Raw genomic sequence first — 25,870 nt, forward strand, 5'->3', positions numbered from 1 at the left:
CGGTTTTAGGGTGGAGACCATTCTTTGGGACTCGTATTCTGCAAAACAGGCACAGTGACTGAAACTATGCTGCGCGGTATGATGTGGAACACGGCCTACTCAGCTTTGTGCATCTTCCCTGTAGACCGGTGTGCTTCATATTCCGTGTAAACGTGAAAGTTGTCCTGTTTTGAGCAATGGGTGAAATCATTTAGCAATGCAAGAATCGAAATTGCAGTAATGTCAAATAGCTCATGATAATTTGACCAAATGATAACCGATCATATATTCTGACGCTCTCACAGATACATTTGTAGCTGAAAAGAGTCTGAGAAAATAGACTCAGCTGACCAATGATTTTTGTCTGGATTGACGGGCTATCATTATCTGCTGCGAAATTGATATTGTAGACGGGCACATCCCAGCAGCTGTGCGAGTCGGAGAGGGATCATGGAACCCTTTTCACGTGACTTTGCACCTGTTGTCATGCAGGAGCAGAATTGGAGTTGCAAGAAAGGTGTGCCGCCGCTGGCTGGTAGTGTGGCCGAGCGGTCTTAGGCGCTGGATTTAGGCTCCAGTCTCGACAGAGGCGTGGGTTCGAATCCCACCGCTGCCATTTCTGCTGATCAACTCCAACCACGCCGCTTCCTGCAGAGTTGTTTCGACCCCTGCTGCAGTTCGGTTTTAAACAGAAGCCAAATAGGTTTGCTTCCCGGGCAATGAAAGTGCCGATTTTTCCAACGTGTCTGTGCTGTCATGATCGTGTTCGCCTCTCGCGCGGAAAAATCGCAAGCAGCTCTACTCTTGCTTTATGTTCCAGACAAGTTGTCTTTTTACTGGAACCGAATGGAGACTGTTATTTCATCGCTGTTGTGAAACAAAGTCCTACGGTGACTCGACTCGTGGTTATTTGGTTTTCTGGCCAATGAGAAAATCCTTCCAATGAATTTCGACGTCATATGGTATTGAATTTCTCCCACTTCCTTCATTTCCGTCCTGGGTACATCGGAAGGGAAAGGTAATCTAATCGAGACTGTGATTGGTGAAATTCATTTTTTATGACCCATTCTTATAATATTCTTTCTTTCTCTCTTTTCGGCATTGTCTGGGAAGTGGTGGTGCACTCAGGCTCCAGTATGTTTGAAAGAGTAGTTTGGAATTGCCCTGTTGTTAATTGTGAGATTACTTTATGGCTCATGCCCCCGGACTGTCTCACATTTAGCATTCATGCTCGCTGTGTCTGAGAATGCATTTGGTTTGCCAGTTTTGTTTGTGTTCCGTGTTAAATGCTTTCTGTTGTGCGATTCTCTCAATACATTACGAATTAACAGGTTTTGAGAGGTAACTTCCAGCGGCAAGAATCCTCAACTGAGAATCTGGGAAAATTTCCCAGAGTATGGTCAGTCGGAGCAAAAGTAAGGAAATCGTTCGTTTCTGCAGTGGTTCACAATGCTACCTTTCCCGTGAGCAGTCGAAATGATTGTGCCACAGACTGCTTTTCATTTGGTTTTCTTTAAGTCACTGACGAGCAGGAAAATGTAAACGGGGAGGGCGAGTGGGGAAGGGAGGCAGTTGCAGCTCTGGTGAAATTCCTTTTTTGTGATTCACTCAGCAACCAGAGACGTGAAGGTGACTCAAGCGTGAGAGCTCTTCACATCGTGAACAAAAAGCAATCAAGGGCAGTTAGCACCTCTTCCGGAGTGGGGGTGGGGTGAGGTAATTACCTTTTGACTTCTGTTACTATGTTCAGAAACTGCCTTTTAGATTGAGGTGAAGAGAAACTGCATTTCTAAAACGCACCATGGAATTTAGCAAAATTTATTGAGTCGCTTATCTTCGATTCCCACACAGGTTTCCAACTCAGTTGGTATCCATGTGTGAAGATCTCTGCAGCGAATTGCACGGTGAAGGCAAAAAGGCAAGAAAAGTGGCATCTCGAACTGGCTCCGAGGTCAGAGCATCCTTACAATGTGATCTGTCGTTCTCGGATTGTAGTGCTACCTCCGGTTTTAGGGTGGAGACCATTCTTTGGGACTCGTATTCTGCAAAACAGGCACAGTGACTGAAACTATGCTGCGCGGTATGATGTGGAACACGGCCTACTCAGCTTTGTGCATCTTCCCTGTAGACCGGTGTGCTTCATATTCCGTGTAAACGTGAAAGTTGTCCTGTTTTGAGCAATGGGTGAAATCATTTAGCAATGCAAGAATCGAAATTGCAGTAATGTCAAATAGCTCATGATAATTTGACCAAATGATAACCGATCATATATTCTGACGCTCTCACAGATACATTTGTAGCTGAAAAGAGTCTGAGAAAATAGACTCAGCTGACCAATGATTTTTGTCTGGATTGACGGGCTATCATTATCTGCTGCGAAATTGATATTGTAGACGGGCACATCCCAGCAGCTGTGCGAGTCGGAGAGGGATCATGGAACCCTTTTCACGTGACTTTGCACCTGTTGTCATGCAGGAGCAGAATTGGAGTTGCAAGAAAGGTGTGCCGCCGCTGGCTGGTAGTGTGGCCGAGCGGTCTTAGGCGCTGGATTTAGGCTCCAGTCTGGACAGAGGCGTGGGTTCGAATCCCACCGCTGCCATTTCTGCTGATCAACTCCAACCACGCCGCTTCCTGCAGAGTTGTTTCGACCCCTGCTGCAGTTCGGTTTTAAACAGAAGCCAAATAGGTTTGCTTCCCGGGCAATGAAAGTGCCGATTTTTCCAACGTGTCTGTGCTGTCATGATCGTGTTCGCCTCTCGCGCGGAAAAATCGCAAGCAGCTCTACTCTTGCTTTATGTTCCAGACAAGTTGTCTTTTTACTGGAACCGAATGGAGACTGTTATTTCATCGCTGTTGTGAAACAAAGTCCTACGGTGACTCGACTCGTGGTTATTTGGTTTTCTGGCCAATGAGAAAATCCTTCCAATGAATTTCGACGTCATATGGTATTGAATTTCTCCCACTTCCTTCATTTCCGTCCTGGGTACATCGGAAGGGAAAGGTAATCTAATCGAGACTGTGATTGGTGAAATTCATTTTTTATGACCCATTCTTATAATATTCTTTCTTTCTCTCTTTTCGGCATTGTCTGGGAAGTGGTGGTGCACTCACGCTCCAGTATGTTTGAAAGAGTAGTTTGGAATTGCCCTGTTGTTAATTGTGAGATTACTTTATGGCTCATGCCCCCGGACTGTCTCACATTTAGCATTCATGCTCGCTGTGTCTGAGAATGCATTTGGTTTGGCAGTTTTGTTTGTGTTCCGTGTTAAATGCTTTCTGTTGTGCGATTCTCTCAATACATTACGAATTAACAGGGTTCGTGAGGTAACTTCCAGCGGCAAGAATCCTCAACTGAGAATCTGGGAAAATTTCCCAGAGTATGGTCAGTCGGAGCAAAAGTAAGGAAATCGTTCGTTTCTGCAGTGGTTCACAATGCTACCTTTCCCGTGAGCAGTCGAAATGATTGTGCCACAGACTGCTTTTCATTTGGTTTTCTTTAAATCACTGACGAGCAGGAAAATGTAAACGGGGAGGGCGAGTGGGGAAGGGAGGCAGTTGCAGCTCTGGTGAAATTCCTTTTTTGTGATTCACTCAGCAACCAGAGACGTGAAGGTGACTCAAGCGTGAGAGCTCTTCACATCGTGAACAAAAAGCAATCAAGGGCAGTTAGCACCTCTTCCGGAGTGGGGGTGGGGTGAGGTAATTACCTTTTGACTTCTGTTACTATGTTCAGAAACTGCCTTTTAGATTGAGGTGAAGAGAAACTGCATTTCTAAAACGCACCATGGAATTTAGCAAAATTTATTGAGTCGCTTATCTTCGATTCCCACACAGGTTTCCAACTCAGTTGGTATCCATGTGTGAAGATCTCTGCAGCGAATTGCACGGTGAAGGCAAAAAGGCAAGAAAAGTGGCATCTCGAACTGGCTCCGAGGTCAGAGCATCCTTACAATGTGATCTGTCGTTCTCGGATTGTAGTGCTACCTCCGGTTTTAGGGTGGAGAACATTCTTTGGGACTCGTATTCTGCAAAACAGGCACAGTGACTGAAACTATGCTGCGCGGTATGATGTGGAACACGGCCTACTCAGCTTTGTGCATCTTCCCTGTAGACCGGTGTGCTTCATATTCCGTGTAAACGTGAAAGTTGTCCTGTTTTTAGCAATGGGTGAAATCATTTAGCAATGCAAGAATCGAAATTGCAGTAATGTCAAATAGCTCATGATAATTTGACCAAATGATAACCGATCATATATTCTGACGCTCTCACAGATACATTTGTAGCTGAAAAGAGTCTGAGAAAATAGACTCAGCTTACCAATGAATTTTGTCTGGATTGACGGGCTATCATTATCTGCTGCGAAATTGATATTGTAGACGGGCACATCCCAGCAGCTGTGCGAGTCGGAGAGGGATCATGGAACCCTTTTCACGTGACTTTGCACCTGTTGTCATGCAGGAGCAGAATTGGAGTTGCAAGAAAAGGTGTTCTGCTGCCGGCTGGTAGTGTGGTAATCTAATCGAGACTGTGATTGGTGAAATTCATTTTTTATGACCCATTCTTATAATATTCTTTCTTTCTCTCTTTTCGGCATTGTCTGGGAAGTGGTGGTGCACTCAGGCTCCAGTATGTTTGAAAGAGTAGTTTGGAATTGCCCTGTTGTTAATTGTGAGATTACTTTATGGCTCATGCCCCCGGACTGTCTCACATTTAGCATTCATGCTCGCTGTGTCTGAGAATGCATTTGGTTTGCCAGTTTTGTTTGTGTTCCGTGTTAAATGCTTTCTGTTGTGCCATTCTCTCAATACATTACGAATTAACAGGGTTTGTGAGGTAACTTCCAGCGGCAAGAATCCTCAACTGAGAATCTGGGAAAATTTCCCAGAGTATGGTCAGTCGGAGCAAAAGTAAGGAAATCGTTCGTTTCTGCAGTGGTTCACAATGCTACCTTTCCCGTGAGCAGTCGAAATGATTGTGCCACAGACTGCTTTTCATTTGGTTTTCTTTAAATCACTGACGAGCAGTAAAATGTAAACGGGGAGGGCGAGTGGGGAAGGGAGGCAGTTGCAGCTCTGGTGAAATTCCTTTTTTGTGATTCACTCAGCAACCAGAGACGTGAAAGTGACTCCAGCGTGAGAGCTCTTCACACCGTGAACAAAAAGCAATCAAGGGCAGTTAGCACCTCTTCCGGAGTGGGGGTGGGGTGAGGTAATTCCCTTTTGACTTCCGTTACTATGTTCAGAAACTGCCTTTTAGATTGAGGTGAAGAGAAACTGCATTTCTAAAACGCACCATGGAATTTAGCAAAATTTATTGAGTCGCTTATCTTCGATTCCCACACAGGTTTCCAACTCAGTTGGTATCCATGTGTGAAGATCTCTGCAGCGAATTGCACGGTGAAGGCAAAAAGGCATGAAAAGTGGCATCTCGAACTGGCTCCGAGGTCAGAGCATCCTTACAATGTGATCTGTCGTTCTCGGATTGTAGTGCTACCTCCGGTTTTAGGGTGGAGAACATTCTTTGGGACTCGTATTCTGCAAAACAGGCACAGTGACTGAAACTATGCTGCGCGGTATGATGTGGAACACGGCCTACTCAGCTTTGTGCATCTTCCCTGTAGACCGGTGTGCTTCATATTCCGTGTAAACGTGAAAGTTGTCCTGTTTTGAGCAATGGGAGAAATCATTTAGCAATGTAAGTATCGAATTTGCAGTAATGTCAAATAGCTCATGATAATTTGACCAAATGATAACCGATCATATATTCTGACGCTCTCACAGATACATTTGTAGCTGAAAAGAGTCTGAGAAAGTAGACTCAGCTTACCAATGATTTTTGTCTGGATTGACGGGCTATCATTATCTGCTGCGAAATTGATATTGTAGACGGGCACATCCCAGCAGCTGTGCGAGTCGGAGAGGGATCATGGAACCCTTTTCACGTGACTTTGCACCTGTTGTCATGCAGGAGCAGAATTGGAGTTGCAAGAAAAGGTGTTCTGCCGCCGGCTGGTAGTGTGGCCGAGCGGTCTAAGGCGCCGAATTTCGGCTCCAGTCTCGACAGAGGCGTGGGTTCGAATCCCACCGCTGCCATTTCTGCTGATCAACTCCAACCACGCCGCTTCCTGCAGAGTTGTTTCGACCCCTGCTGCAGTTCGGTTTTAAACAGAAGCCAAATAGGTTTGCTTCCCGGGCAATGAGCAGTGGTGTGGGAAAGTGCCGATTTTTTCCAACTTGTCTGTGCTGTCATGATCGTGTTCGCCTCTCGCGCGGAAAAATCGCAAGCAGCTCTACTCTTGCTTTATGTTCCAGACAAGTTGTCTTTTTACTGGAACCGAATGGAGACTGTTATTTCATCGCTGTTGTGAAACAAAGTCCTACGGTGACTCGACTCGTGGTTATTTGGTTTTCTGGCCAATGAGAAAATCCTTCCAATGAATTTCGACGTCATATGGTATTGAATTTCTCCCACTTCCTTCATTTCCGTCCTGGGTACATCGGAAGGGAAAGGTAATCTAATCGAGACTGTGATTGGTGAAATTCATTTTTTATGACCCATTCTTATAATATTCTTTCTTTCTCTCTTTTCGGCATTGTCTGGGAAGTGGTGGTGCACTCAGGCTCCAGTATGTTTGAAAGAGTAGTTTGGAATTGCCCTGTTGTTAATTGTGAGATTACTTTATGGCTCATGCCCCCGGACTGTCTCACATTTAGCATTCATGCTCGCTGTGTCTGAGAATGCATTTGGTTTGGCAGTTTTGTTTGTGTTCCGTGTTAAATGCTTTCTGTTGTGCCATTCTCTCAATACATTACGAATTAACAGGGTTTGTGAGGTAACTTCCAGCGGCAAGAATCCTCAACTGAGAATCTGGGAAAATTTCCCAGAGTATGGTCAGTCGGAGCAAAAGTAAGGAAATCGTTCGTTTCTGCAGTGGTTCACAATGCTACCTTTCCCGTGAGCAGTCGAAATGATTGTGCCACAGACTGCTTTTCATTTGGTTTTCTTTAAATCACTGACGAGCAGGAAAATGTAAACGGGGAGGGCGAGTGGGGAAGGGAGGCAGTTGCAGCTCTGGTGAAATTCCTTTTTTGTGATTCACTCAGCAACCAGAGACGTGAAAGTGACTCCAGCGTGAGAGCTCTTCACACCGTGAACAAAAAGCAATCAAGGGCAGTTAGCACCTCTTCCGGAGTGGGGGTGGGGTGAGGTAATTCCCTTTTGACTTCCGTTACTATGTTCAGAAACTGCCTTTTAGATTGAGGTGAAGAGAAACTGCATTTCTAAAACGCACCATGGAATTTAGCAAAATTTATTGAGTCGCTTATCTTCGATTCCCACACAGGTTTCCAACTCAGTTGGTATCCATGTGTGAAGATCTCTGCAGCGAATTGCACGGTGAAGGCAAAAAGGCATGAAAAGTGGCATCTCGAACTGGCTCCGAGGTCAGAGCATCCTTACAATGTGATCTGTCGTTCTCGGATTGTAGTGCTACCTCCGGTTTTAGGGTGGAGAACATTCTTTGGGACTCGTATTCTGCAAAACAGGCACAGTGACTGAAACTATGCTGCGCGGTATGATGTGGAACACGGCCTCCTCAGCTTTGTGCATCTTCCCTGTAGACCGGTGTGCTTCATATTCCGTGTAAACGTGAAAGTTGTCCTGTTTTGAGCAATGGGAGAAATCATTTAGCAATGTAAGTATCGAATTTGCAGTAATGTCAAATAGCTCATGATAATTTGACCAAATGATAACCGATCATATATTCTGACGCTCTCACAGATACATTTGTAGCTGAAAAGAGTCTGAGAAAGTAGACTCAGCTTACCAATGATTTTTGTCTGGATTGACGGGCTATCATTATCTGCTGCGAAATTGATATTGTAGACGGGCACATCCCAGCAGCTGTGCGAGTCGGAGAGGGATCATGGAACCCTTTTCACGTGACTTTGCACCTGTTGTCATGCAGGAGCAGAATTGGAGTTGCAAGAAAAGGTGTTCTGCCGCCGGCTGGTAGTGTGGCCGAGCGGTCTAAGGCGCCGAATTTAGGCTCCAGTCTCGACAGAGGCGTGGGTTCGAATCCCACCGCTGCCATTTCTGCTGATCAACTCCAACCACGCCGCTTCCTGCAGAGTTGTTTCGACCCCTGCTGCAGTTCGGTTTTAAACAGAAGCCAAATAGGTTTGCTTCCCGGGCAATGAGCAGTGGTGTGGGAAAGTGCCGATTTTTTCCAACTTGTCTGTGCTGTCATGATCGTGTTCGCCTCTCGCGCGGAAAAATCGCAAGCAGCTCTACTCTTGCTTTATGTTCCAGACAAGTTGTCTTTTTACTGGAACCGAATGGAGACTGTTATTTCATCGCTGTTGTGAAACAAAGTCCTACGGTGACTCGACTCGTGGTTATTTGGTTTTCTGGCCAATGAGAAAATCCTTCCAATGAATTTCGACGTCATATGGTATTGAATTTCTCCCACTTCCTTCATTTCCGTCCTGGGTACATCGGAAGGGAAAGGTAATCTAATCGAGACTGTGATTGGTGAAATTCATTTTTTATGACCCATTCTTATAATATTCTTTCTTTCTCTCTTTTCGGCATTGTCTGGGAAGTGGTGGTGCACTCAGGCTCCAGTATGTTTGAAAGAGTAGTTTGGAATTGCCCTGTTGTTAATTGTGAGATTACTTTATGGCTCATGCCCCCGGACTGTCTCACATTTAGCATTCATGCTCGCTGTGTCTGAGAATGCATTTGGTTTGGCAGTTTTGTTTGTGTTCCGTGTTAAATGCTTTCTGTTGTGCCATTCTCTCAATACATTACGAATTAACAGGGTTTGTGAGGTAACTTCCAGCGGCAAGAATCCTCAACTGAGAATCTGGGAAAATTTCCCAGAGTATGGTCAGTCGGAGCAAAAGTAAGGAAATCGTTCGTTTCTGCAGTGGTTCACAATGCTACCTTTCCCGTGAGCAGTCGAAATGATTGTGCCACAGACTGCTTTTCATTTGGTTTTCTTTAAATCACTGACGAGCAGGAAAATGTAAACGGGGAGGGCGAGTGGGGAAGGGAGGCAGTTGCAGCTCTGGTGAAATTCCGTTTTTGTGATTCACTCAGCAACCAGAGACGTGAAAGTGACTCCAGCGTGAGAGCTCTTCACACCGTGAACAAAAAGCAATCAAGGGCAGTTAGCACCTCTTCCGGAGTGGGGGTGGGGTGAGGTAATTACCTTTTGACTTCTGTTACTATGTTCAGAAACTGCCTTTTAGATTGAGGTGAAGAGAAACTGCATTTCTAAAACGCACCATGGAATTTAGCAAAATTTATTGAGTCGCTTATCTTCGATTCCCACACAGGTTTCCAACTCAGTTGGTATCCATGTGTGAAGATCTCTGCAGCGAATTGCACGGTGAAGGCAAAAAGGCAAGAAAAGTGGCATCTCGAACTGGCTCCGAGGTCAGAGCATCCTTACAATGTGATCTGTCGTTCTCGGATTGTAGTGCTACCTCCGGTTTTAGGGTGGAGAACATTCTTTGGGACTCGTATTCTGCAAAACAGGCACAGTGACTGAAACTATGCTGCGCGGTATGATGTGGAACACGGCCTCCTCAGCTTTGTGCATCTTCCCTGTAGACCGGTGTGCTTCATATTCCGTGTAAACGTGAAAGTTGTCCTGTTTTGAGCAATGGGAGAAATCATTTAGCAATGTAAGTATCGAATTTGCAGTAATGTCAAATAGCTCATGATAATTTGACCAAATGATAACCGATCATATATTCTGACGCTCTCACAGATACATTTGTAGCTGAAAAGAGTCTGAGAAAGTAGACTCAGCTTACCAATGATTTTTGTCTGGATTGACGGGCTATCATTATCTGCTGCGAAATTGATATTGTAGACGGGCACATCCCAGCAGCTGTGCGAGTCGGAGAGGGATCATGGAACCCTTTTCACGTGACTTTGCACCTGTTGTCATGCAGGAGCAGAATTGGAGTTGCAAGAAAAGGTGTTCTGCCGCCGGCTGGTAGTGTGGCCGAGCGGTCTAAGGCGCCGAATTTAGGCTCCAGTCTCGACAGAGGCGTGGGTTCGAATCCCACCGCTGCCATTTCTGCTGATCAACTCCAACCACGCCGCTTCCTGCAGAGTTGTTTCGACCCCTGCTGCAGTTCGGTTTTAAACAGAAGCCAAATAGGTTTGCTTCCCGGGCAATGAGCAGTGGTGTGGGAAAGTGCCGATTTTTTCCAACTTGTCTGTGCTGTCATGATCGTGTTCGCCTCTCGCGCGGAAAAATCGCAAGCAGCTCTACTCTTGCTTTATGTTCCAGACAAGTTGTCTTTTTACTGGAACCGAATGGAGACTGTTATTTCATCGCTGTTGTGAAACAAAGTCCTACGGTGACTCGACTCGTGGTTATTTGGTTTTCTGGCCAATGAGAAAATCCTTCCAATGAATTTCGACGTCATATGGTATTGAATTTCTCCCACTTCCTTCATTTCCGTCCTGGGTACATCGGAAGGGAAAGGTAATCTAATCGAGACTGTGATTGGTGAAATTCATTTTTTATGACCCATTCTTATAATATTCTTTCTTTCTCTCTTTTCGGCATTGTCTGGGAAGTGGTGGTGCACTCAGGCTCCAGTATGTTTGAAAGAGTAGTTTGGAATTGCCCTGTTGTTAATTGTGAGATTACTTTATGGCTCATGCCCCCGGACTGTCTCACATTTAGCATTCATGCTCGCTGTGTCTGAGAATGCATTTGGTTTGGCAGTTTTGTTTGTGTTCCGTGTTAAATGCTTTCTGTTGTGCCATTCTCTCAATACATTACGAATTAACAGGGTTTGTGAGGTAACTTCCAGCGGCAAGAATCCTCAACTGAGAATCTGGGAAAATTTCCCAGAGTATGGTCAGTCGGAGCAAAAGTAAGGAAATCGTTCGTTTCTGCAGTGGTTCACAATGCTACCTTTCCCGTGAGCAGTCGAAATGATTGTGCCACAGACTGCTTTTCATTTGGTTTTCTTTAAATCACTGACGAGCAGGAAAATGTAAACGGGGAGGGCGAGTGGGGAAGGGAGGCAGTTGCAGCTCTGGTGAAATTCCGTTTTTGTGATTCACTCAGCAACCAGAGACGTGAAAGTGACTCCAGCGTGAGAGCTCTTCACACCGTGAACAAAAAGCAATCAAGGGCAGTTAGCACCTCTTCCGGAGTGGGGGTGGGGTGAGGTAATTACCTTTTGACTTCTGTTACTATGTTCAGAAACTGCCTTTTAGATTGAGGTGAAGAGAAACTGCATTTCTAAAACGCACCATGGAATTTAGCAAAATTTATTGAGTCGCTTATCTTCGATTCCCACACAGGTTTCCAACTCAGTTGGTATCCATGTGTGAAGATCTCTGCAGCGAATTGCACGGTGAAGGCAAAAAGGCAAGAAAAGTGGCATCTCGAACTGGCTCCGAGGTCAGAGCATCCTTACAATGTGATCTGTCGTTCTCGGATTGTAGTGCTACCTCCGGTTTTAGGGTGGAGAACATTCTTTGGGACTCGTATTCTGCAAAACAGGCACAGTGACTGAAACTATGCTGCGCGGTATGATGTGGAACACGGCCTACTCAGCTTTGTGCATCTTCCCTGTAGACCGGTGTGCTTCATATTCCGTGTAAACGTGAAAGTTGTCCTGTTTTGAGCAATGGGAGAAATCATTTAGCAATGTAAGTATCGAATTTGCAGTAATGTCAAATAGCTCATGATAATTTGACCAAATGATAACCGATCATATATTCTGACGCTCTCACAGATACATTTGTAGCTGAAAAGAGTCTGAGAAAATAGACTCAGCTTACCAATGATTTTTGTCTGGATTGACGGGCTATCATTATCTGCTGCGAAATTGATATTGTAGACGGGCACATCCCAGCAGCTGTGCGAGTCGGAGAGGGATCATGGAACCCTTTTCACGTGACTTTGCACCTGTTGTCATGCAGGAGCAGAATTGGAGTTGCAAGAAAAGGTGTTCTGCCGCCGGCTGGTAGTGTGGCCGAGCGGTCTAAGGCGCCGAATTTAGGCTCCAGTCTCGACAGAGGCGTGGGTTCGAATCCCACCGCTGCCATTTCTGCTGATCAACTCCAACCACGCCGCTTCCTGCAGAGTTGTTTCGACCCCTGCTGCAGTTCGGTTTTAAACAGAAGCCAAATAGGTTTGCTTCCCGGGCAATGAGCAGTGGTGTGGGAAAGTGCCGATTTTTTCCAACTTGTCTGTGCTGTCATGATCGTGTTCGCCTCTCGCGCGGAAAAATCGCAAGCAGCTCTACTCTTGCTTTATGTTCCAGACAAGTTGTCTTTTTACTGGAACCGAATGGAGACTGTTATTTCATCGCTGTTGTGAAACAAAGTCCTACGGTGACTCGACTCGTGGTTATTTGGTTTTCTGGCCAATGAGAAAATCCTTCCAATGAATTTCGACGTCATATGGTATTGAATTTCTCCCACTTCCTTCATTTCCGTCCTGGGTACATCGGAAGGGAAAGGTAATCTAATCGAGACTGTGATTGGTGAAATTCATTTTTTATGACCCATTCTTATAATATTCTTTCTTTCTCTCTTTTCGGCATTGTCTGGGAAGTGGTGGTGCACTCAGGCTCCAGTATGTTTGAAAGAGTAGTTTGGAATTGCCCTGTTGTTAATTGTGAGATTACTTTATGGCTCATGCCCCCGGACTGTCTCACATTTAGCATTCATGCTCGCTGTGTCTGAGAATGCATTTGGTTTGCCAGTTTTGTTTGTGTTCCGTGTTAAATGCTTTCTGTTGTGCCATTTTCTCAATACATTACGAATTAACAGGGTTTGTGAGGTAACTTCCAGCGGCAAGAATCCTCAACTGAGAATCTGGGAAAATTTCCCAGAGTATGGTCAGTCGGAGCAAAAGTAAGGAAATCGTTCGTTTCTGCAGTGGTTCACAATGCTACCTTTCCCGTGAGCAGTCGAAATGATTGTGCCACAGACTGCTTTTCATTTGGTTTTCTTTAAATCACTGACGAGCAGGAAAATGTAAACGGGGAGGGCGAGTGGGGAAGGGAGGCAGTTGCAGCTCTGGTGAAATTCCTTTTTTGTGATTCACTCAGCAACCAGAGACGTGAAAGTGACTCCAGCGTGAGAGCTCTTCACACCGTGAACAAAAAGCAATCAAGGGCAGTTAGCACCTCTTCCGGAGTGGGGGTGGGGTGAGGTAATTACCTTTTGACTTCCGTTACTATGTTCAGAAACTGCCTTTTAGATTGAGGTGAAGAGAAACTGCATTTCTAAAACGCACCATGGAATTTAGCAAAATTTATTGAGTCGCTTATCTTCGATTCCCACACAGGTTTCCAACTCAGTTGGTATCCATGTGTGAAGATCTCTGCAGCGAATTGCACGGTGAAGGCAAAAAGGCATGAAAAGTGGCATCTCGAACTGGCTCCGAGGTCAGAGCATCCTTACAATGTGATCTGTCGTTCTCGGATTGTAGTGCTACCTCCGGTTTTAGGGTGGAGAACATTCTTTGGGACTCGTATTCTGCAAAACAGGCACAGTGACTGAAACTATGCTGCGCGGTATGATGTGGAACACGGCCTACTCAGCTTTGTGCATCTTCCCTGTAGACCGGTGTGCTTCATATTCCGTGTAAACGTGAAAGTTGTCCTGTTTTGAGCAATGGGAGAAATCATTTAGCAATGTAAGTATCGAATTTGCAGTAATGTCAAATAGCTCATGATAATTTGACCAAATGATAACCGATCATATATTCTGACGCTCTCACAGATACATTTGTAGCTGAAAAGAGTCTGAGAAAGTAGACTCAGCTTACCAATGATTTTTGTCTGGATTGACGGGCTATCATTATCTGCTGCGAAATTGATATTGTAGACGGGCACATCCCAGCAGCTGTGCGAGTCGGAGAGGGATCATGGAACCCTTTTCACGTGACTTTGCACCTGTTGTCATGCAGGAGCAGAATTGGAGTTGCAAGAAAAGGTGTTCTGCCGCCGGCTGGTAGTGTGGCCGAGCGGTCTAAGGCGCCGAATTTCGGCTCCAGTCTCGACAGAGGCGTGGGTTCGAATCCCACCGCTGCCATTTCTGCTGATCAACTCCAACCACGCCGCTTCCTGCAGAGTTGTTTCGACCCCTGCTGCAGTTCGGTTTTAAACAGAAGCCAAATAGGTTTGCTTCCCGGGCAATGAGCAGTGGTGTGGGAAAGTGCCGATTTTTTCCAACTTGTCTGTGCTGTCATGATCGTGTTCGCCTCTCGCGCGGAAAAATCGCAAGCAGCTCTACTCTTGCTTTATGTTCCAGACAAGTTGTCTTTTTACTGGAACCGAATGGAGACTGTTATTTCATCGCTGTTGTGAAACAAAGTCCTACGGTGACTCGACTCGTGGTTATTTGGTTTTCTGGCCAATGAGAAAATCCTTCCAATGAATTTCGACGTCATATGGTATTGAATTTCTCCCACTTCCTTCATTTCCGTCCTGGGTACATCGGAAGGGAAAGGTAATCTAATCGAGACTGTGATTGGTGAAATTCATTTTTTATGACCCATTCTTATAATATTCTTTCTTTCTCTCTTTTCGGCATTGTCTGGGAAGTGGTGGTGCACTCAGGCTCCAGTATGTTTGAAAGAGTAGTTTGGAATTGCCCTGTTGTTAATTGTGAGATTACTTTATGGCTCATGCCCCCGGACTGTCTCACATTTAGCATTCATGCTCGCTGTGTCTGAGAATGCATTTGGTTTGGCAGTTTTGTTTGTGTTCCGTGTTAAATGCTTTCTGTTGTGCCATTCTCTCAATACATTACGAATTAACAGGGTTTGTGAGGTAACTTCCAGCGGCAAGAATCCTCAACTGAGAATCTGGGAAAATTTCCCAGAGTATGGTCAGTCGGAGCAAAAGTAAGGAAATCGTTCGTTTCTGCAGTGGTTCACAATGCTACCTTTCCCGTGAGCAGTCGAAATGATTGTGCCACAGACTGCTTTTCATTTGGTTTTCTTTAAATCACTGACGAGCAGGAAAATGTAAACGGGGAGGGCGAGTGGGGAAGGGAGGCAGTTGCAGCTCTGGTGAAATTCCGTTTTTGTGATTCACTCAGCAACCAGAGACGTGAAAGTGACTCCAGCGTGAGAGCTCTTCACACCGTGAACAAAAAGCAATCAAGGGCAGTTAGCACCTCTTCCGGAGTGGGGGTGGGGTGAGGTAATTACCTTTTGACTTCTGTTACTATGTTCAGAAACTGCCTTTTAGATTGAGGTGAAGAGAAACTGCATTTCTAAAACGCACCATGGAATTTAGCAAAATTTATTGAGTCGCTTATCTTCGATTCCCACACAGGTTTCCAACTCAGTTGGTATCCATGTGTGAAGATCTCTGCAGCGAATTGCACGGTGAAGGCAAAAAGGCAAGAAAAGTGGCATCTCGAACTGGCTCCGAGGTCAGAGCATCCTTACAATGTGATCTGTCGTTCTCGGATTGTAGTGCTACCTCCGGTTTTAGGGTGGAGAACATTCTTTGGGACTCGTATTCTGCAAAACAGGCACAGTGACTGAAACTATGCTGCGCGGTATGATGTGGAACACGGCCTACTCAGCTTTGTGCATCTTCCCTGTAGACCGGTGTGCTTCATATTCCGTGTAAACGTGAAAGTTGTCCTGTTTTGAGCAATGGGAGAAATCATTTAGCAATGTAAGTATCGAATTTGCAGTAATGTCAAATAGCTCATGATAATTTGACCAAATGATAACCGATCATATATTCTGACGCTCTCACAGATACATTTGTAGCTGAAAAGAGTCTGAGAAAATAGACTCAGCTTACCAATGATTTTTGTCTGGATTGACGGGCTATCATTATCTGCTGCGAAATTGATATTGTAGACGGGCACATCCCAGCAGCTGTGCGAGTCGGAGAGGGATCATGGAACCCTTTTCACGTGACTTTGCACCTGTTGTCATGCAGGAGCAGAATTGGAGTTGCAAGAAAAGGTGTTCTGCCGCCGGCTGGTAGTGTGGCCGAGCGGTCTAAGGCGCCGAATTTAGGCTCCAGTCTCGACAGAGGCGTGGGTTCGAATCCCACCGCTGCCATTTCTGCTGATCAACTCCAACCACGCCGCTTCCTGCAGAGTTGTTTCGACCCCTGCTGCAGTTCGGTTTTAAACAGAAGCCAAATAGGTTTGCTTCCCGGGCAATGAGCAGTGGTGTGGGAAAGTGCCGATTTTTTCCAACTTGTCTGTGCTGTCATGATCGTGTTCGCCTCTCGCGCGGAAAAATCGCAAGCAGCTCTACTCTTGCTTTATGTTCCAGACAAGTTGTCTTTTTACTGGAACCGAATGGAGACTGTTATTTCATCGCTGTTGTGAAACAAAGTCCTACGGTGACTCGACTCGTGGTTATTTGGTTTTCTGGCCAATGAGAAAATCCTTCCAATGAATTTCGACGTCATATGGTATTGAATTTCTCCCACTTCCTTCATTTCCGTCCTGGGTACATCGGAAGGGAAAGGTAATCTAATCGAGACTGTGATTGGTGAAATTCATTTTTTATGACCCATTCTTATAATATTCTTTCTTTCTCTCTTTTCGGCATTGTCTGGGAAGTGGTGGTGCACTCAGGCTCCAGTATGTTTGAAAGAGTAGTTTGGAATTGCCCTGTTGTTAATTGTGAGATTACTTTATGGCTCATGCCCCCGGACTGTCTCACATTTAGCATTCATGCTCGCTGTGTCTGAGAATGCATTTGGTTTGCCAGTTTTGTTTGTGTTCCGTGTTAAATGCTTTCTGTTGTGCCATTTTCTCAATACATTACGAATTAACAGGGTTTGTGAGGTAACTTCCAGCGGCAAGAATCCTCAACTGAGAATCTGGGAAAATTTCCCAGAGTATGGTCAGTCGGAGCAAAAGTAAGGAAATCGTTCGTTTCTGCAGTGGTTCACAATGCTACCTTTCCCGTGAGCAGTCGAAATGATTGTGCCACAGACTGCTTTTCATTTGGTTTTCTTTAAATCACTGACGAGCAGGAAAATGTAAACGGGGAGGGCGAGTGGGGAAGGGAGGCAGTTGCAGCTCTGGTGAAATTCCTTTTTTGTGATTCACTCAGCAACCAGAGACGTGAAAGTGACTCCAGCGTGAGAGCTCTTCACACCGTGAACAAAAAGCAATCAAGGGCAGTTAGCACCTCTTCCGGAGTGGGGGTGGGGTGAGGTAATTCCCTTTTGACTTCCGTTACTATGTTCAGAAACTGCCTTTTAGATTGAGGTGAAGAGAAACTGCATTTCTAAAACGCACCATGGAATTTAGCAAAATTTATTGAGTCGCTTATCTTCGATTCCCACACAGGTTTCCAACTCAGTTGGTATCCATGTGTGAAGATCTCTGCAGCGAATTGCACGGTGAAGGCAAAAAGGCATGAAAAGTGGCATCTCGAACTGGCTCCGAGGTCAGAGCATCCTTACAATGTGATCTGTCGTTCTCGGATTGTAGTGCTACCTCCGGTTTTAGGGTGGAGAACATTCTTTGGGACTCGTATTCTGCAAAACAGGCACAGTGACTGAAACTATGCTGCGCGGTATGATGTGGAACACGGCCTCCTCAGCTTTGTGCATCTTCCCTGTAGACCGGTGTGCTTCATATTCCGTGTAAACGTGAAAGTTGTCCTGTTTTGAGCAATGGGAGAAATCATTTAGCAATGTAAGTATCGAATTTGCAGTAATGTCAAATAGCTCATGATAATTTGACCAAATGATAACCGATCATATATTCTGACGCTCTCACAGATACATTTGTAGCTGAAAAGAGTCTGAGAAAGTAGACTCAGCTTACCAATGATTTTTGTCTGGATTGACGGGCTATCATTATCTGCTGCGAAATTGATATTGTAGACGGGCACATCCCAGCAGCTGTGCGAGTCGGAGAGGGATCATGGAACCCTTTTCACGTGACTTTGCACCTGTTGTCATGCAGGAGCAGAATTGGAGTTGCAAGAAAAGGTGTTCTGCCGCCGGCTGGTAGTGTGGCCGAGCGGTCTAAGGCGCCGAATTTCGGCTCCAGTCTCGACAGAGGCGTGGGTTCGAATCCCACCGCTGCCATTTCTGCTGATCAACTCCAACCACGCCGCTTCCTGCAGAGTTGTTTCGACCCCTGCTGCAGTTCGGTTTTAAACAGAAGCCAAATAGGTTTGCTTCCCGGGCAATGAGCAGTGGTGTGGGAAAGTGCCGATTTTTTCCAACTTGTCTGTGCTGTCATGATCGTGTTCGCCTCTCGCGCGGAAAAATCGCAAGCAGCTCTACTCTTGCTTTATGTTCCAGACAAGTTGTCTTTTTACTGGAACCGAATGGAGACTGTTATTTCATCGCTGTTGTGAAACAAAGTCCTACGGTGACTCGACTCGTGGTTATTTGGTTTTCTGGCCAATGAGAAAATCCTTCCAATGAATTTCGACGTCATATGGTATTGAATTTCTCCCACTTCCTTCATTTCCGTCCTGGGTACATCGGAAGGGAAAGGTAATCTAATCGAGACTGTGATTGGTGAAATTCATTTTTTATGACCCATTCTTATAATATTCTTTCTTTCTCTCTTTTCGGCATTGTCTGGGAAGTGGTGGTGCACTCAGGCTCCAGTATGTTTGAAAGAGTAGTTTGGAATTGCCCTGTTGTTAATTGTGAGATTACTTTATGGCTCATGCCCCCGGACTGTCTCACATTTAGCATTCATGCTCGCTGTGTCTGAGAATGCATTTGGTTTGGCAGTTTTGTTTGTGTTCCGTGTTAAATGCTTTCTGTTGTGCCATTCTCTCAATACATTACGAATTAACAGGGTTTGTGAGGTAACTTCCAGCGGCAAGAATCCTCAACTGAGAATCTGGGAAAATTTCCCAGAGTATGGTCAGTCGGAGCAAAAGTAAGGAAATCGTTCGTTTCTGCAGTGGTTCACAATGCTACCTTTCCCGTGAGCAGTCGAAATGATTGTGCCACAGACTGCTTTTCATTTGGTTTTCTTTAAATCACTGACGAGCAGGAAAATGTAAACGGGGAGGGCGAGTGGGGAAGGGAGGCAGTTGCAGCTCTGGTGAAATTCCGTTTTTGTGATTCACTCAGCAACCAGAGACGTGAAAGTGACTCCAGCGTGAGAGCTCTTCACACCGTGAACAAAAAGCAATCAAGGGCAGTTAGCACCTCTTCCGGAGTGGGGGTGGGGTGAGGTAATTACCTTTTGACTTCTGTTACTATGTTCAGAAACTGCCTTTTAGATTGAGGTGAAGAGAAACTGCATTTCTAAAACGCACCATGGAATTTAGCAAAATTTATTGAGTCGCTTATCTTCGATTCCCACACAGGTTTCCAACTCAGTTGGTATCCATGTGTGAAGATCTCTGCAGCGAATTGCACGGTGAAGGCAAAAAGGCAAGAAAAGTGGCATCTCGAACTGGCTCCGAGGTCAGAGCATCCTTACAATGTGATCTGTCGTTCTCGGATTGTAGTGCTACCTCCGGTTTTAGGGTGGAGAACATTCTTTGGGACTCGTATTCTGCAAAACAGGCACAGTGACTGAAACTATGCTGCGCGGTATGATGTGGAACACGGCCTACTCAGCTTTGTGCATCTTCCCTGTAGACCGGTGTGCTTCATATTCCGTGTAAACGTGAAAGTTGTCCTGTTTTGAGCAATGGGAGAAATCATTTAGCAATGTAAGTATCGAATTTGCAGTAATGTCAAATAGCTCATGATAATTTGACCAAATGATAACCGATCATATATTCTGACGCTCTCACAGATACATTTGTAGCTGAAAAGAGTCTGAGAAAATAGACTCAGCTTACCAATGATTTTTGTCTGGATTGACGGGCTATCATTATCTGCTGCGAAATTGATATTGTAGACGGGCACATCCCAGCAGCTGTGCGAGTCGGAGAGGGATCATGGAACCCTTTTCACGTGACTTTGCACCTGTTGTCATGCAGGAGCAGAATTGGAGTTGCAAGAAAAGGTGTTCTGCCGCCGGCTGGTAGTGTGGCCGAGCGGTCTAAGGCGCCGAATTTAGGCTCCAGTCTCGACAGAGGCGTGGGTTCGAATCCCACCGCTGCCATTTCTGCTGATCAACTCCAACCACGCCGCTTCCTGCAGAGTTGTTTCGACCCCTGCTGCAGTTCGGTTTTAAACAGAAGCCAAATAGGTTTGCTTCCCGGGCAATGAGCAGTGGTGTGGGAAAGTGCCGATTTTTTCCAACTTGTCTGTGCTGTCATGATCGTGTTCGCCTCTCGCGCGGAAAAATCGCAAGCAGCTCTACTCTTGCTTTATGTTCCAGACAAGTTGTCTTTTTACTGGAACCGAATGGAGACTGTTATTTCATCGCTGTTGTGAAACAAAGTCCTACGGTGACTCGACTCGTGGTTATTTGGTTTTCTGGCCAATGAGAAAATCCTTCCAATGAATTTCGACGTCATATGGTATTGAATTTCTCCCACTTCCTTCATTTCCGTCCTGGGTACATCGGAAGGGAAAGGTAATCTAATCGAGACTGTGATTGGTGAAATTCATTTTTTATGACCCATTCTTATAATATTCTTTCTTTCTCTCTTTTCGGCATTGTCTGGGAAGTGGTGGTGCACTCAGGCTCCAGTATGTTTGAAAGAGTAGTTTGGAATTGCCCTGTTGTTAATTGTGAGATTACTTTATGGCTCATGCCCCCGGACTGTCTCACATTTAGCATTCATGCTCGCTGTGTCTGAGAATGCATTTGGTTTGGCAGTTTTGTTTGTGTTCCGTGTTAAATGCTTTCTGTTGTGCCATTCTCTCAATACATTACGAATTAACAGGGTTTGTGAGGTAACTTCCAGCGGCAAGAATCCTCAACTGAGAATCTGGGAAAATTTCCCAGAGTATGGTCAGTCGGAGCAAAAGTAAGGAAATCGTTCGTTTCTGCAGTGGTTCACAATGCTACCTTTCCCGTGAGCAGTCGAAATGATTGTGCCACAGACTGCTTTTCATTTGGTTTTCTTTAAATCACTGACGAGCAGGAAAATGTAAACGGGGAGGGCGAGTGGGGAAGGGAGGCAGTTGCAGCTCTGGTGAAATTCCGTTTTTGTGATTCACTCAGCAACCAGAGACGTGAAAGTGACTCCAGCGTGAGAGCTCTTCACACCGTGAACAAAAAGCAATCAAGGGCAGTTAGCACCTCTTCCGGAGTGGGGGTGGGGTGAGGTAATTACCTTTTGACTTCTGTTACTATGTTCAGAAACTGCCTTTTAGATTGAGGTGAAGAGAAACTGCATTTCTAAAACGCACCATGGAATTTAGCAAAATTTATTGAGTCGCTTATCTTCGATTCCCACACAGGTTTCCAACTCAGTTGGTATCCATGTGTGAAGATCTCTGCAGCGAATTGCACGGTGAAGGCAAAAAGGCAAGAAAAGTGGCATCTCGAACTGGCTCCGAGGTCAGAGCATCCTTACAATGTGATCTGTCGTTCTCGGATTGTAGTGCTACCTCCGGTTTTAGGGTGGAGAACATTCTTTGGGACTCGTATTCTGCAAAACAGGCACAGTGACTGAAACTATGCTGCGCGGTATGATGTGGAACACGGCCTACTCAGCTTTGTGCATCTTCCCTGTAGACCGGTGTGCTTCATATTCCGTGTAAACGTGAAAGTTGTCCTGTTTTGAGCAATGGGAGAAATCATTTAGCAATGTAAGTATCGAATTTGCAGTAATGTCAAATAGCTCATGATAATTTGACCAAATGATAACCGATCATATATTCTGACGCTCTCACAGATACATTTGTAGCTGAAAAGAGTCTGAGAAAGTAGACTCAGCTTACCAATGATTTTTGTCTGGATTGACGGGCTATCATTATCTGCTGCGAAATTGATATTGTAGACGGGCACATCCCAGCAGCTGTGCGAGTCGGAGAGGGATCATGGAACCCTTTTCACGTGACTTTGCACCTGTTGTCATGCAGGAGCAGAATTGGAGTTGCAAGAAAAGGTGTTCTGCCGCCGGCTGGTAGTGTGGCCGAGCGGTCTAAGGCGCCGAATTTCGGCTCCAGTCTCGACAGAGGCGTGGGTTCGAATCCCACCGCTGCCATTTCTGCTGATCAACTCCAACCACGCCGCTTCCTGCAGAGTTGTTTCGACCCCTGCTGCAGTTCGGTTTTAAACAGAAGCCAAATAGGTTTGCTTCCCGGGCAATGAGCAGTGGTGTGGGAAAGTGCCGATTTTTTCCAACTTGTCTGTGCTGTCATGATCGTGTTCGCCTCTCGCGCGGAAAAATCGCAAGCAGCTCTACTCTTGCTTTATGTTCCAGACAAGTTGTCTTTTTACTGGAACCGAATGGAGACTGTTATTTCATCGCTGTTGTGAAACAAAGTCCTACGGTGACTCGACTCGTGGTTATTTGGTTTTCTGGCCAATGAGAAAATCCTTCCAATGAATTTCGACGTCATATGGTATTGAATTTCTCCCACTTCCTTCATTTCCGTCCTGGGTACATCGGAAGGGAAAGGTAATCTAATCGAGACTGTGATTGGTGAAATTCATTTTTTATGACCCATTCTTATAATATTCTTTCTTTCTCTCTTTTCGGCATTGTCTGGGAAGTGGTGGTGCACTCAGGCTCCAGTATGTTTGAAAGAGTAGTTTGGAATTGCCCTGTTGTTAATTGTGAGATTACTTTATGGCTCATGCCCCCGGACTGTCTCACATTTAGCATTCATGCTCGCTGTGTCTGAGAATGCATTTGGTTTGGCAGTTTTGTTTGTGTTCCGTGTTAAATGCTTTCTGTTGTGCCATTCTCTCAATACATTACGAATTAACAGGGTTTGTGAGGTAACTTCCAGCGGCAAGAATCCTCAACTGAGAATCTGGGAAAATTTCCCAGAGTATGGTCAGTCGGAGCAAAAGTAAGGAAATCGTTCGTTTCTGCAGTGGTTCACAATGCTACCTTTCCCGTGAGCAGTCGAAATGATTGTGCCACAGACTGCTTTTCATTTGGTTTTCTTTAAATCACTGACGAGCAGGAAAATGTAAACGGGGAGGGCGAGTGGGGAAGGGAGGCAGTTGCAGCTCTGGTGAAATTCCTTTTTTGTGATTCACTCAGCAACCAGAGACGTGAAAGTGACTCCAGCGTGAGAGCTCTTCACACCGTGAACAAAAAGCAATCAAGGGCAGTTAGCACCTCTTCCGGAGTGGGGGTGGGGTGAGGTAATTACCTTTTGACTTCTGTTACTATGTTCAGAAACTGCCTTTTAGATTGAGGTGAAGAGAAACTGCATTTCTAAAACGCACCATGGAATTTAGCAAAATTTATTGAGTCGCTTATCTTCGATTCCCACACAGGTTTCCAACTCAGTTGGTATCCATGTGTGAAGATCTCTGCAGCGAATTGCACGGTGAAGGCAAAAAGGCAAGAAAAGTGGCATCTCGAACTGGCTCCGAGGTCAGAGCATCCTTACAATGTGATCTGTCGTTCTCGGATTGTAGTGCTACCTCCGGTTTTAGGGTGGTGAACATTCTTTGGGACTCGTATTCTGCAAAACAGGCACAGTGACTGAAACTATGCTGCGCGGTATGATGTGGAACACGGCCTACTCAGCTTTGTGCATCTTCCCTGTAGACCGGTGTGCTTCATATTCCGTGTAAACGTGAAAGTTGTCCTGTTTTGAGCAATGGGTGAAATCATTTAGCAATGCAAGAATCGAAATTGCAGTAATGTCAAATAGCTCATGATAATTTGACCAAATGATAACCGATCATATATTCTGACGCTCTCACAGATACATTTGTAGCTGAAAAGAGTCTGAGAAAATAGACTCAGCTTACCAATGATTTTTGTCTGGATTGACGGGCTATCATTATCTGCTGCGAAATTGATATTGTAGACGGGCACATCCCAGCAGCTGTGCGAGTCGGAGAGGGATCATGGAACCCTTTTCACGTGACTTTGCACCTGTTGTCATGCAGGAGCAGAATTGGAGTTGCAAGAAAAGGTGTTCTGCCGCCGGATAGTAGTGTGGCCGAGCGGTCTAAGGCGCTGGATTTAGGCTCCAGTCTCGACAGAGGCGTGGGTTCGAATCCCACCGCTGCCATTTCTGCTGATCAACTCCAACCACGCCGCTTCCTGCAGAGTTGTTTCGACCCCTGCTGCAGTTCGGTTTTAAACAGAAGCCAAATAGGTTTGCTTCCCGGGCAATGAAAGTGCCGATTTTTCCAACGTGTCTGTGCTGTCATGATCGTGTTCGCCTCTCGCGCGGAAAAATCGCAAGCAGCTCTACTCTTGCTTTATGTTCCAGACAAGTTGTCTTTTTACTGGAACCGAATGGAGACTGTTATTTCATCGCTGTTGTGAAACAAAGTCCTACGGTGACTCGACTCGTGGTTATTTGGTTTTCTGGCCAATGAGAAAATCCTTCCAATGAATTTCGACGTCATATGGTATTGAATTTCTCCCACTTCCTTCATTTCCGTCCTGGGTACATCGGAAGGGAAAGGTAATCTAATCGAGACTGTGATTGGTGAAATTCATTTTTTATGACCCATTCTTATAATATTCTTTCTTTCTCTCTTTTCGGCATTGTCTGGGAAGTGGTGGTGCACTCAGGCTCCAGTATGTTTGAAAGAGTAGTTTGGAATTGCCCTGTTGTTAATTGTGAGATTACTTTATGGCTCATGCCCCCGGACTGTCTCACATTTAGCATTCATGCTCGCTGTGTCTGAGAATGCATTTGGTTTGGCAGTTTTGTTTGTGTTCCGTGTTAAATGCTTTCTGTTGTGCGATTCTCTCAATACATTACGAATTAACAGGGTTCGTGAGGTAACTTCCAGCGGCAAGAATCCTCAACTGAGAATCTGGGAAAATTTCCCAGAGTATGGTCAGTCGGAGCAAAAGTAAGGAAATATTTCGTTTCTGCAGTGGTTCACAATGCTACCTTTCCCGTGAGCAGTCGAAATGATTGTGCCACAGACTGCTTTTCATTTGGTTTTCTTTAAATCACTGACGAGCAGGAACATGTGAACGGGGAGGGCGAGTGGGGAAGGGAGGCAGTTGCAGCTCTGGTGAAATTCCTTTTTTGTGATTCACTCAGCAACCAGAGACGTGAAGGTGACTCAAGCGTGAGAGCTCTTCACATCGTGAACAAAAAGCAATCAAGGGCAGTTAGCACCTCTTCCGGAGTGGGGGTGGGGTGAGGTAATTACCTTTTGACTTCTGTTACTATGTTCAGAAACTGCCTTTTAGATTGAGGTGAAGAGAAACTGCATTTCTAAAACGCACCATGGAATTTATCAAAATTTATTGAGTCGCTTATCTTCGATTCCCACACAGGTTTCCAACTCAGTTGGTATCCATGTGTGAAGATCTCTGCAGCGAATTGCACGGTGAAGGCAAAAAGGCAAGAAAAGTGGCATCTCGAACTGGCTCCGAGGTCAGAGCATCCTTACAATGTGATCTGTCGTTCTCGGATTGTAGTGCTACCTCCGGTTTTAGGGTGGTGAACATTCTTTGGGACTCGTATTCTGCAAAACAGGCACAGTGACTGAAACCATGCTGCGCGTTATGATGTGGAACACGGCCTACTCAGCTTTGTGCATCTTCCCTGTAGACCGGTGTGCTTCATATTCCGTGTAAACGTGAAAGTTGTCCTGTTTTGAGCAATGGGTGAAATCATTTAGCAATGCAAGAATCGAATTTGCAGTAATGTCAAATAGCTCATGATAATTTGACCAAATGATAACCGATCATATATTCTGACGCTCTCACAGATACATTTGTAGCTGAAAAGAGTCTGAGAAAATAGACTCAGCTTACCAATGATTTTTGTCTGGATTGACGGGCTATCATTATCTGCTGCGAAATTGATATTGTAGACGGGCACATCCCAGCAGCTGTGCGAGTCGG

At 45.4% G+C, this 25,870-nt stretch overlaps 3 non-coding genes across 3 annotated transcripts; all 3 read left to right on the forward strand.

Annotated features, from left to right (window-relative positions):
• The first annotated feature begins 513 nt into the window (after nt 1–513).
• trnal-uag (transfer RNA leucine (anticodon UAG)) lies at nt 514–595 on the forward strand. Its single transcript has one exon. It is a non-coding gene; the product is annotated as a tRNA-Leu (tRNA).
• A 1,901-nt stretch (nt 596–2,496) lies between these two features.
• trnal-uag (transfer RNA leucine (anticodon UAG)) lies at nt 2,497–2,578 on the forward strand. Its single transcript has one exon. It is a non-coding gene; the product is annotated as a tRNA-Leu (tRNA).
• A 21,402-nt stretch (nt 2,579–23,980) lies between these two features.
• On the forward strand, nt 23,981–24,062 carry trnal-uag (transfer RNA leucine (anticodon UAG)). The gene has a single exon. It is a non-coding gene; the product is annotated as a tRNA-Leu (tRNA).
• Nucleotides 24,063–25,870: the final 1,808 nt, after the last annotated feature.

This window comes from Chiloscyllium punctatum, chromosome 46 (assembly GCF_047496795.1).
Source record: "Chiloscyllium punctatum isolate Juve2018m chromosome 46, sChiPun1.3, whole genome shotgun sequence".
Taxonomy (NCBI): Eukaryota; Metazoa; Chordata; class Chondrichthyes; order Orectolobiformes; family Hemiscylliidae; genus Chiloscyllium; species Chiloscyllium punctatum.